At 36.5% G+C, this 13158-nt stretch overlaps 1 long non-coding RNA gene across 1 annotated transcript; it reads right to left on the minus strand.

Moving 5' to 3' along the window:
• Positions 1-882: 882 nt before the first annotated feature.
• LOC311090777 lies at positions 883-4349 on the minus strand. The gene is made up of 4 exons (XR_014607946.1): positions 4159-4349; positions 3113-3156; positions 2701-2935; positions 883-2452 (listed from the first exon to the last, which is right to left on the minus strand). It is a non-coding gene; the product is annotated as an uncharacterized lncRNA (long non-coding RNA).
• Positions 4350-13158: the final 8809 nt, after the last annotated feature.

Consider the following 13158-nt stretch of genomic DNA (forward strand, 5'->3'; position numbering starts at 1 on the left):
AAGTAACTAACTTCAACATAAATTGTTTTCATTACTATCTTAAGATTTAACATTTCTTTTGTGCAGATTCATTAGATTTTGTATTGTTTTTCTAAATCATCATGCAAAGTAAGTCATCTCTCCTCAGCCTTTCCAGATATTTTAGATGAATTATGTTAAACCCGGTTATAAATCTATGAAAATGCTTGTGACTCTTGCTGATACTATTTCTCTTGTGTTCCGTTGACTTTTTTATGATTTATAATTAAGAAAGTATTTTTACTGGCACAATTCTGAATGTCACACCAAATTATATAGTGTCACGCTATATGATGAACTGCACCACTCCACAATTTGTCAATGCAAAAAACTGTATTTTATTTGCATTCAACATTCAATTAATTCAATTCAGTTAACATTAATCAAAAAACATACTAACATTGTTTTAAAACTTTTAAAATGATAAGAAACTCATAAATATGAGTAAATCAAACACCATTTCACTTCAAGAACATTAAATTAAGTATAAAATTGAAAAGAAATACATTAATTGTATAGGTAATTTAATGTTCACTATTAAACATTCACTATTATCATTGAATATGTTTTGAATAGTTATTTATTTATCATTAAAAAAGGTGTATGTAATATTGTGTGACAAATATATCATATGGTGTGACTTAGAAAAACAGCCACACCATATGATACAGTGTCACACCATATGACGTTTTGTTCAGTTAAGCTAATCTCTTGGTTAACTAAAAACAGCTAGCTTATACTTGGCATGTAAATTGCCACATGGCAGGAATGATTTTTAAGAATTAATAAGTAAAATTTGTATAAAAGTGTTTCATTTTTATGTAAATAATGTCACACCATAAGACACAAAACATTGACCACTAGTGAGCATATCAGACACAGAGCTTTTTAATTAAAAATTAAAAAGCCAGAACTCAACTCTTGACCTTGCAAACCACTCCAGAGATGACACTGCAACTTCCTGGCTGAGTGTGGACCTCTTCATCATAATGATGTCCAAATTATTGCCCGTTCAAAATATAGATTGCAGTGTCACACCATATGACACCCATTTTACGGACAAAATGTATTTGGCCAGAACTTGCTTTAAAATCATACACAGACATCAACACTTTCTGTGTCTGTTGAAATGGCCTAATTCTGTTACTAACTGTAAATCAATCAATTATTTATACTTTTCTGATATATATTGTCATATTAGTAAGGTCACACATATCCCGGACAGTCACACCACATGACAATTTTGATGTTTAGATAAAAATTTGAAGTAGAGGTCTTTATACACCAACTACAGCTATGGTATGCTGTAATAATATCTTGTCAGAGGAACAACATGAAGATATATATTTTTAATAAATACCCATTTTTAGTAGGTTATGACATCATGGACGGGTAGAATTGCATGTCATGTCTCCCACCCTAATACATACACCTGTTTATGTAATAACAGGCTTTATGTAACTAAAACAAATGTTAAAACTAAAAAAAAATAAAAAAACTGATCAACTTCAGGGAATTGTTTCATATATTAACAAATAACAGATTGTTGTTGTTTTTCTACATTTGTTTCCAGTCTCTTTTAATTTTGGTATTTCTTTGAGTAAGCGTTCAATCGAAATAATTTTCAATAATTTTCTTTCTTGTTCTCTAACATATAAAACACAAATCTTGTGGCATTTCACAGAAACACTAGTTTATTAGTTAACAAACTACACATTTACTTTATGTGAATCTAACAAAACATTTGCTCGCTGTGACACAGAACAATGCTTTCTAATATGAGTCCATAGATTACATGATTGGGTGAAACTCTTCCCACACTGAGTACAGTTGTACGGCTTCTCTCCAGTATGAACTCGCTCATGTAATTTAAGGTTTCCAGAATGAGTGAAACTCTTGTCACAATATGAGCACTTGTAAGGTTTTTCTCCAGTATGAATTCTTTGGTGCAGTTTCAGATGCTCAGCTGTAGTAAAGCTCTTCCCACAGTCAAAGCACATATAATCTCTCACTTCATTGTGTGTTTTCTGGTGCTGTTTAAAACTGTCCAGTCTTGAAAAACTCTTTCCACAGAGAGAACACACATAAGGCCTCTCATCTGAATGAACTTTCAGGTGTTGTTTTAGATTTGATAAAGAAATAAAATCTTTACCACACTGATCACAGTTAAATGTTTTCTCTCCAGAGTGAATGTGCAGATGAACACTGAGATTTGATGCATGAGAAAAACTCTTTCCACACTGAGTGCATGTATACGGTTTCTCTCCAGTGTGAATTCTCATGTGTGTCTTAAGGGTTCCTTTCTGTGTGAAACTCTTTCCACACTGAGTGCAGGTGTGCGTCTTTTTGGCTTTTGTTCTTTGAATTGGAAAGTTACGATGTTCCTCCTCCACTTCATTCAGTTCTTGTCTTTGCTCTTTCACTCTCACCTGGTCTAAAATACACATCAAGTTAGAATCAGTTCAAGTGAACCCGTATTTAATAGCAGAAAGCAACAGAGATCAGATCTTTCACTTTTTGTTCTGTCATTCACTTTTTAATATAGTAAAAATATGTTTGACAACTGCTATATACAAGGTTATGATCATTTGGATATATTTCTCTATTATTTATCCATATACTGCTTATTAATTCATATCTACCAAAGCAGTCAACAATGAAGAATCAAGAATGGACACCAACCTATTTGTTCCTCAGTATCTTCATGTTTTATTCTGGATGGTTCTGGATCTCTCATGTCTTCAATCTCCTCTTTAATAAACTCCATCTTTAACAGTCACACAGATTTCAGCTGCTACTCCTGGAGTTTGTCCTTCTCTTGTAGGATGATGGGAATATTCCCAGTATTTATTGGTGAATTGTTGTGGGAGGGGCTTCACTGCAGGTGTGAACTGTGATCACTGTGTTTTTATCCAATCTGCATTTAAAAGTACAGAGTCATCATGTTAAACTGCTGCTGAAAAACCTCTTTGTCTCCAAAAGTTCCCTGTTTTCAGCTCATTCATTATGGTGATGTCTGAGATCTTCTGTAAATTGGCACATTAAACTCATTTTATTGGTGTCAACAGACTGAAACAAACTACAGCATCATCACCTTTAACTTCAGTTCTTGTCTTTGCTCTTTCACCTCCATCTGGTCTGAAACATATTAAAACATTAAGTTGTTAGAATGAGTTCAAGGAGGATAAATGTGAATTTTTAAGTGAACCCTGATTTAATAACAGAAAACAAGTGAGATCTGTTTATCAAATACTATATTTTTGATGTACCAAAGGTTAGTTTTGTAATCCTCTTGTTAATAGTCAAAATGTGAATGACAACTGCTGTGCAAGATTATGATATAAGTGCATTTATATTCCTAGATTATTTGCTAATATTTCACAGCTCTTATGATTGGCATCTAATAACATAGCCATAGCCTATAAAGCATTTAAACTAATAATAAAAAAAAAATTCATAAATCAGCCATCGTTATTTTTAACGTTGAAAATTATGTTGTGTAAAAGTTAACTATAGAATTAAACAAGAGAATCTGGTTAGTCAGATAATAGGCTAAATGTTTTGTCTTTTAACTTTCATTATACAAATCCAATGTCTTGTAAATATACAGATTTCACCCAGCAACACAAATGAACCACATCTGCAGTTTATTGACAGAGGACAGACAATCAACACACACACGTCTTCAGATTCACTGTCTTTCAGCTGAAGGATGCATGAGAAAAGACATGTTAATTACCGTCCTCCCTAACAGTGACTGCAATTCATCTATTACACAGGTCACACATATGGCTATAAACATACATTAACATCAAAATGAAAGTTAAACCCATTTAAACGACATTTCCACAGACTCAATCCACCAAAATGATATGTGGAGATTCTTTATTAAACGCGAGTTAATAAAAGTCCAAAAATGCATCAAACTGTTGGCATAACATTATTCCGGTTTATGGCACTTCCATAATATAAACTAAATACTTCACTTGATTGTAACGAGGCTTCAGCAAAGTGAGGATCCATTTGCAGCTTTATTGTGATCTTGGTCGTACAATCAGGGTCAATCACCAGCAAACACAACAGTAGAGACAAAGCAACTCGTAATGCGAAAACAGGCATAAGGTCAGGCAGCAAACTTACATAAATCAGTCCACAATAGAAAACAGTCCAGGGCAGGCAGCAAAGAATCACGAAGAGAATAAACAGTCCAAGAGTAATCCACGGGAAGACAAAAACACAGAAACGCTCAGAGATGTTCACCAGGGCAAAACAAAACCTCATGAGGAACTTCTTCTTCTTCGACTTGTTGCCATTTCAGTTTATCGGTGCATTACCGCCACCTTCTGCTCCGGAGTGTGAATCAGAAAATAGGTTTACAGACTAATTCTCACACACACACACATACACACACACACACTACTCATCCCAGTCCTTCTGTACAATAATAACAATAATAATAATTTTCGGCGGGTCGGCGATCACAACGGCATGATCAGCTCGCTTTTTTTCTTAAAGAGACTCAAAATGCTCTGTTGATTGTTAAGTGCTTTTGTGTGTATACTCACAATAAAAACAAAGTGTTGTGCTTTTCACCAAATAAAGAAAAATAAACATGATGCAAGTTCTGCCTTCTCTCTGTCAGTGAAGTCCAATCTGAAACGCGTCCGAAAATGACCCATAACGTGTGGTTAAAACACTCTGTTTTCAAAAGATTGTTGGAGTTTAAGGCCTTTTATATCCATCAGGATATATAAGGGAATTATGATCATCACAGATCCCGAGCATCATGAGCAGTAACACCATCTACACCGCAAGAGGCGCGAGACAGCGCGTCAAAAGCAAATAGTGCCTCATTGTCTATTCTATGGCAAGCCGTTTTAACTTTTATTCATTTCCAGGATACTAATTCTTGATATCAATAATTCAATTGGTACTAGTTAAAATTATAGTTATTGATTAGATTTCTACTATAACAATGGCAATTCTTGATATCAGAAATTACATTTCCACTAGTAAAAACTATAATTCTTGATGTCTGTAATTGTATTTTCACTAGTGAAATGTAACCATTGGCTGCCATTCAAAATCCATTGTTGATACCAAGAATTGATTTCTTACTTGTTGAAATTCCAATTTCACATATCAGAAATACAATTCTTACTAGTAAAAACCTTTATTTTTGATATCAAGAATTCAATTTTCCCTACTGACAATGTTAATTTCTAATATCATGAATGTGATTGTTACTAGTAAGAAAGCCATTTTAGATATCTGAAATAATATTGATATCAGAATTACATTTTCAGATATCAAAAATTAAATTTTTTACCAATTGTTGATATCAAGAATAGACATTTCAACTAGTAAGAAATCAATTCTTGATATCAACAATTGATTATGAATGGCAGCCTGGTGACATTTCACTAGTGAAAATACAATTACAGACATCAACAAGTAAATTGTTGATATAAAAAATGTAATTCTTGATATAATTATTATTATTATTATTATTATTGCTGTTGTCATTATTATAATGATTATTATTGTTATTATTGTGCAGAAGGACTGGGATGAGTAGTGTGTGTGTGTGTGTGTGTGTGAGAGATTTAGTCTGTAAACCTATTTTCTGATTCACACACCGGAGCAGAAGGTGGCGGTAATGCACCGATAAACTGGATGCCAATCGCCGTAAAATAGCAACAAGTCGAAGAAGAAGAAGTTGAAGCCCGGAGAATGGGATTAAATGATTTCAATGTTGCCCCCATAGATATCATATATAAACGCTAGATGTCTTCGGCCATCTTGTCACAGTGAAGCTGTGAATTAAGGTGAGTGATCAGCATGCACACAAATACTCTTATCTCGCTGAAATCTTGACGGATTTACAAACGGTTTGGTTTCTTACAAACGTTATTAACGTGGCTATAATTCCGAATGCTTGAACATGTATGTTATAATTATTCATATGTATGCAGTGTCATAACTACATCTCTGACGTTTATAACAAACCAAACCGTTTGAAAATCGGTAGAAAATTGAGCAAGTTATGGTTATTTAAAAGTACATGCACCATGTTACGAGTGAGCGAGCACACTGTGGCAAGATGGCCGCCGTGTGCGGACGTCGACCTCCATTGGCCAGCAGCGCGCACGAGACATCTAGCGTTTATATATGATATCTATGGTTGCCCCCACTAGCGGCGCCAGGATTTTGATTGTAGGTGGGCCCCTAGAAAACTGGATGGGCCAGTTAAAATAAGCAAAAAAAAAAAAAAAAAACGGGTTCCCCTTCATCTCCGTTTCAGTGCTTTTCTGCGGCACTGAGGACAGCGACTCAGTAGCCTACCTGAATTTAATGCGTAATTAGCATAGGTTAAAAAAAAATTAAACAGGAATTTTTTGTTGCTTTTTTAATACATTTACAATTTCATTTAATTTATTGTTTAATAAAATTATAGGCCTATTATTTTTAGTTTATTAACAGCAACAGCAGCTGTACAGATGAAGTTGACGATCGCCATCTCCGTAGTAGTGAACGCTTCTATAGAGAGAAATGCACATCATGGATTACATAACCAGAGAGTAGCCTATTTCTTTTCGTTTTAAATTGTTAAAAAGACATTTCAAGCTTTCTTAAGATATATTTCATGTCTGTGAGGCATATGCTGAGTTTCGTTAAGTTAGGATGAGATGCGCTCCTGTTCACGAGCAATGCAAGTGACTGCGCGGGCGCCTCTATGATTGTGTTGTCTGCTATATCTGCAATTGGTTGATAAAAAAAATAAATTAAAATTAAGATACAATTTATACAAAACGAAATTCACTTTAAAAAAAAGTCTTTCTGCAAAACAAAACTTAATTAAGTGGTCAAAATCATGTCTGACCCGCTCCATGTCTCTCGATATTGCTCATCCTATCTTACTCGTGCGGTTCACTTTTCATAATCAACATAGATGAAAAAATAACATTATAATATTTTAACAAATATGAAACTAAATGCGCTTATTTAATGGCAACAACACAGACTCTCTATTTGTACAAATTGCTGCACATTCATTTTATTCTGAATTTTGCACACATAAGTTGAAAGGCATTTGTTTGTGCATGCATGTAAAACATATCTGCAACATTTATCAAGTTCACTGATAATTATGCATGCATTTATTAATTATTATCTTAATGAATAATGTAACAAGGACGAAGCATGTAAACTGCGTTGTTTGTTTAGAATGGAATGGATCGCAAATAGATCTGAATGAAGAAACGTACAAAACCATAGTAGAAAATGGGTGGGCCCGGACCTAAAAATGGGTGGGCCCGGCTGGTTGCCCCCTACTGTGGCTAGGTCAGCAATTCCTCCTTGGCATTATATAACCGTGTATGAAAATACCATATGAAAAGATAATGCAGGATTTAAAATGTTTTAAAACGACATAAGGACACCAATTTAGTAGATAAAGTGAGCATTTCTTTGACCGGTCGTAAAAAACGTTTTTTTTTCCAACATCGCGTCATTTTACGTCACAAGAGGGAGACGTGTGCTGTGCTCTGCCGCAGCTCAGTGCAGAGTAGGTTGGTATTCAGTTAGAGCGGTCGTGAGTCCGTGGCCTTTCAGTAGTTTTTGTACTTCAATTTATCATCATCATGGTAAATTATTGTGTTTGTGGAGCTTGCAAAAACTCCAGCCTGTCAGGACATCGAGTCCACCGGTTTCCTAGCAAGAAAAAGGACGTATCTTTCGTGCCTGGGTGCAGTTTGTGCAGGTGAAGAGACGGGATTTATCTTCCGCATCGGCTTCGGAAAACGAAAACTGAGCTACTCGTTATTGTGTTTGTGTGGACCGTTTATCAGTTTGGACCAGTGCAGCGCGAGCCTGATCAAGCGACACTGTTACTGCGAGATCCAGTAAATAAAGCATTTGAATTCGCCACTGAAGTAATAACATCGCTGCGAGATCTACTGAGAAACATTCACATTTCTCCGTTATTAACGGATCAAACAGCGCTGACGTGGAAACCTGGAAATTGTTGTGCAATGAATGAACTATCCAGTGTCCACAGATCAGCAACATTCACCATGGATTTACTGTAGTAACACTAACTGCAACTAAGTTTGGCATGAATAGTAGGCTATAATGCTTTCAATTTACATTACGTTGGTTTTATTTTGACATTATGAATACAATTGCTGACCTCAAATGTTAATCTGAACTAAAATAAACCTTTGTTTATAACTACTACAATATTACATTTAATTTTGTCCAAGGAGCTGTTTTCTTTTATTTGCTTCTAAGAAGAGTCAAGTATAGCTCCATCATTGCTCAAAGTAAAAAAATATCATATTTATGATGTTAGTAATAAAAAAAATTAATTCAAGGAAATTTCAAGGAAACGTGTATTCATAGCTAACACTGGTCTCTCACCAAAACACCTGCCCTGTTCTCCACTGGTTCTCCTCACACCACAACTCAATTTGTCTCCTCTGACCGTTGTTCTGTCTAACATTAATCCTGGCCTGTCCCTGCTCTCTTGGCTGCCTAGCAGGCTCATAATTGTATAGCTGTGGTCCGTCATACGAGTAAGTTGGTATGAACAATTTCCTCAGCGTCCGAAACGTCATTGCGATCCATTATTTCCCTGTTGTTTGAATCGACCGCTCTCCCTCGTGCTACGTCACGCCCGCCACGCGCATTTTCAGATGCGGAAGTAAACTTTTCTCACAAAAACGACTCCAGAAGCCACTGTAGCGTATTTATACGTTTTTTTTTAAAGAAAATCTAATTCCTACATTATTTTTCTATACATTGACTCATTAGGTCTTCTAACCTGCAAGATGCCCTTTAATCGACGCTAACTTAAATCGCTAACTTAAAAGCGAAAAGTAAAATACGGACGTCCGCACAGACATTGATAATGGTGCGGAGTAGAGCGAGCGTTTTCAATGTATTTATATGGAAGTAGGAATGAACTAAAACATTTTATGTATGTTTTTATGTGTCCACTGTTCAATCGCGCCGGTGCCACACACACAGACACACACACATTCCAGCATTGCAATCTTGACATCGCAGCCTGTTAATTATAGCCCTAATAAATATAATAATAAAATAGTCAACCTAACATATAAAAATTACACTGCTCTGTTTAAATAGTCAGTAGTACAATTTGTATCATCCACGGTAAGCAGAGCTCCACTGTGATGTTTCCAAGCACATTTTTGCGCGTGTGAAGAGGATGATTTTTTCCGTCGATATGGGAACGTGAGTGAAGTACAAAGCCTATAATAAAGAATAGTTTAGCATCCAAATACTTCGCAAATGTTGAAATATTTTGATTCTAATGAGAGGGTTATGTGAACCCAACACTGCTTACATTCGTTTTTATTTTTACATTAAATTTAAAAGATTTGTTGTGGAATATTTTGAGTGTATCATATTTTCTGTCTTTTTTATATATATATATAAATAAATAAATATAATATACCATTAATATAAATATACCGTTGCGGTGCCACCCGGCTTGGTCGCGTAATCGCTGCTCGCAGCTATATTTGAAAATGATTTTGAACGCTTACTCAAAGAAATACCAAAATTAAAAGAGACTGGAAACAAATGTAGAAAAACAACAACAATCAGTTATTTGTTAAAGGGATACTTCACCTCTGGAAAGGTTATTTATGTAGAAGAAATGGGAAATTATTTTTTAATTTGGAGCTTTCTAGACTGAGAAAAGCCAGAAAATGTATTTTTGCCTCATGTGGATGAAAGACAACAACTCCCAGAATGCACTTGCTTCGCTGCCCTAGGAGGCCACTCCCAAGCCACGCCTACTGGTAAGAGAGCACAGTTGAAAACAAACAACAAGGCTAGGCTGCTAGTGAGTCTCTGTGACGAGTTTGCCCGGGATTTCGAGATTGCCCAAAATGTCCGGGATACGGCTTTTGCGTTCTATAGTCGCCATTCATTATGTTTACTGTGGCGAGCAGGACGAGGCTGAGGGCCGCGGGAGAACAACGCGAGACCGGTGGCATGATTACTGATGCAGACGCACCGGTCTCATCTCTCTCACGGAGGAGCGGGTATTTTCTTAGCAATGTTAAAACGCACATCTGTGTACATTCTGTGAGTGAGATACCACCTCCTATGGGCGGGTTGGAAACATGCGGAACAGCTCCTCCTACTGGCTGTAGACTTTAGCCTCTGGCCAATATATATATATATATATATATATATATATATATATATATATATATTTGTCCTTGCATTCTTTCTTGTGGCTCAGTCACACACCTGAATGAAAGGCTCATTATGTATGCAGCCCCATTATGCAGGCCATTGTCTTCTCAGGTGTGAATCACGCCCCTGCACATATTGCCTTTCCAAACAAAAAGTGTCTTACAAAATTTAAATCAATGTATTGTTTTATGTGAATGATTAGGCAGGATGATTAGATCATTCTGAAGAAAAAACTCTAGGCGACAAAATGCATTATTCAGAAGTCTTGTGGACACATATTTAGTATGTGTTTTGTGGCCTTATTTCAGAAACTTTAATTTTTAGTTTTTTTAATAACCATGCATAAACATTATTTTCTCAAAAATACAAACATGTGCATACATGTTGCTCACATATTATGGTAGCCCTGTTTGTGCTAAATAGAGTGTAATTATACCTTTGCCATTAATATGTTTATAAGCAACTGAAAAAAGCACAAATGTCAGGGCATGTCAGAACATCTCAAGGACCCCAAAAACACCTTAGACCCCAGAGGGTTAAAGCTAACTCAAAGTAAATTATACATAGAAAACTTCAAGCAAGGACAACTTCGAGTAAATGCAGTACAGGAAACTTCAAGTAATTTCTATATAGGGAAACCTTTAAGTAAACTCTATACAGGATAACTTCAAATAAATTCTTAAATAATACAGCACTGAACATAAAACAGAAATAAGCTGAGAATAATTATAATACAAATTTACAGCATATTAAATTGACATTAAATGGCACTTCACATCATTTCACTTTGCGTGTGAAAGAGACATTTTCATTCGATTTTAAAGCAAAAAATCAGCCGGAACGCGAGAGGGGATAATCCACTTTGTCCACTCGGTTAGCATAAATCCACGGCGAAACCAGGCTCCAGGTGAGGAAGAAAGATTCTGAGGTTTTTTGGCGCCCGATGTCACCTATATTGGAGGCTGTCAGCCAATCAGGTGAGGGCGCGGGCGCCATCAGCTATTTGCAAGCAAAAGAGTTATTCAAATCAGGCTTCAGCTTTTGAGGAAAATGGATTTCCCCATACGTAATGTCGAGGGACAGACTCGATAAGGGAACACTCGGTTTTCAAAAGATTGTTGGAGTTTAAGGCCTTTTATGGCTCGTTTCCACTGAGCAGTACGGTACGGTACGGGACAGTACGGTACGGTTCGGGTCTGTTAACCATGATCTGGCTAGCGTTCCCCTTACTTGATAGGCGTGGTGTTTCGATCGACGTCATTTTCTCGCGAAGAACACAATGGATGACATACAGCAGATCTTGTTCTTGCTCCTCGACATGTTTGTCACAAGAAGACAAGCGCCGACATTAGGCTTTTCTCAATATCAAGTACGCAAAGTTTGTACTTGCCATGTGCGACTCCTACATGCAAATGGTACAGCGCGTTCTTAAAAGCGTCACTCAGCTCGCTCTGCTACTCCGGTTATCTCTGTTACTCTGTATGTACATTTTAAGCAACAATAAAACGAAATATGTTATAAAACAACACTCTTCCTCTTTTCGTTTTCATTTAAATAAATTAAACATTATAGGGACACAAATGTGGTTCATGCGCAACGCATATTGATTATTCACTGCACGTTATACTTTTTTTTTTTTTATAACAAAACGAAATTTAAAACACAACCCGAAGTTACCTCTTTTCGTTTAAATAAAAATAAAATAAAAATTCCAGGCAATATATGCATTTGTAGTGATAATCTTGTAATAAAAAATGACAAGAAACCATATTTCTTTTTGTAAAATTTCAGTTTAAGTAAAAGGTACAAGAAGCTATACAATAAGAAATAAAGCAAACAATTCAGTCAAATATCCAAATGCAGCGCTCTAGTCTAACATTACAACAGTAAAGTTAAATACAAATAGCCTATAATATGAAACTAAACTTAGCCCTCAGCCAAAACGATTGACAGGGAACGAATTATATCTCATGTTTAACCACTAGCGTCGGAGTCAGCGACGAACATCAGAAGAACTAGCCGAGGAAAGGCTCATCCAGCCGGGAAACATGAGCGCCGAGCGCCCGCTGATCGCATGGATCACAACCGAGAAAAAAAAATCATCTTTATAAACAAACCACAGATTTGAGCTTTAAACAACTACATTCTCGCCTGAAAAACTCTTAAAATTACATTTCGTGACACAGTAACAGTAGTATTATATTAAACTGTATATTAAAAAATGGCGCTTATGTTGTCATTCCCCTTGTAGCACGCGCAAGTGACGATTCTCTGTCAACCAATCAACGTCCTGCAGTGAGTCTAGCTCCACCTTTTAGTACCATACCACTGTGCTAGGTACCCCAACGGAAGTGTACCTAAAAAGTGGTACGGTACGGTTCGGCATTTTGGTACCATTCACAACTTTTGATAGTGGAAACGCAAATAAATGCGTACCGTACCGTACCGCTCAGTGGAAACGAGCCATTATATATCCATCAGGATATATAAGGGAATTATGATCATCACAGATCCCGAGCATCATGAGCAGTAACACCATCTCTACACCAGCAAGAGGCGCGAGACAGCGCGTCAAAAGCAAAAAGTGCCTCATTGTCTATTCTATGGCAAGCCGTTTTAACTTTTATTCATTTCCAGGATACTAATTCTTGATATCAATAATTCAATTGTTACAAGTTAAAATTATAGTTATTGATATCAGGAATTAGATTTCTACTATAACAATGCAGGGGCGGAGCTACGTGGTGGCCAGGGGGGGCCACGGCCACCAGTGTTCAAGGCTCGGCCCCCCTGCCGCCCCCCCCAACCTCACAGCCCTACCCCCAGTCTGAGGAGGGGGAAAATAAATGTAATAAAAAAACCCTCTCTCTCTCTCTCTCTCTCTCTCTCTCTCTCTCTCTCTCTCTC

The sequence above is a fragment of the Abramis brama genome (assembly GCF_963993115.1).
Source record: "Abramis brama genome assembly, chromosome: 10".
NCBI classification, from domain to species: domain Eukaryota; kingdom Metazoa; phylum Chordata; class Actinopteri; order Cypriniformes; family Leuciscidae; genus Abramis; species Abramis brama.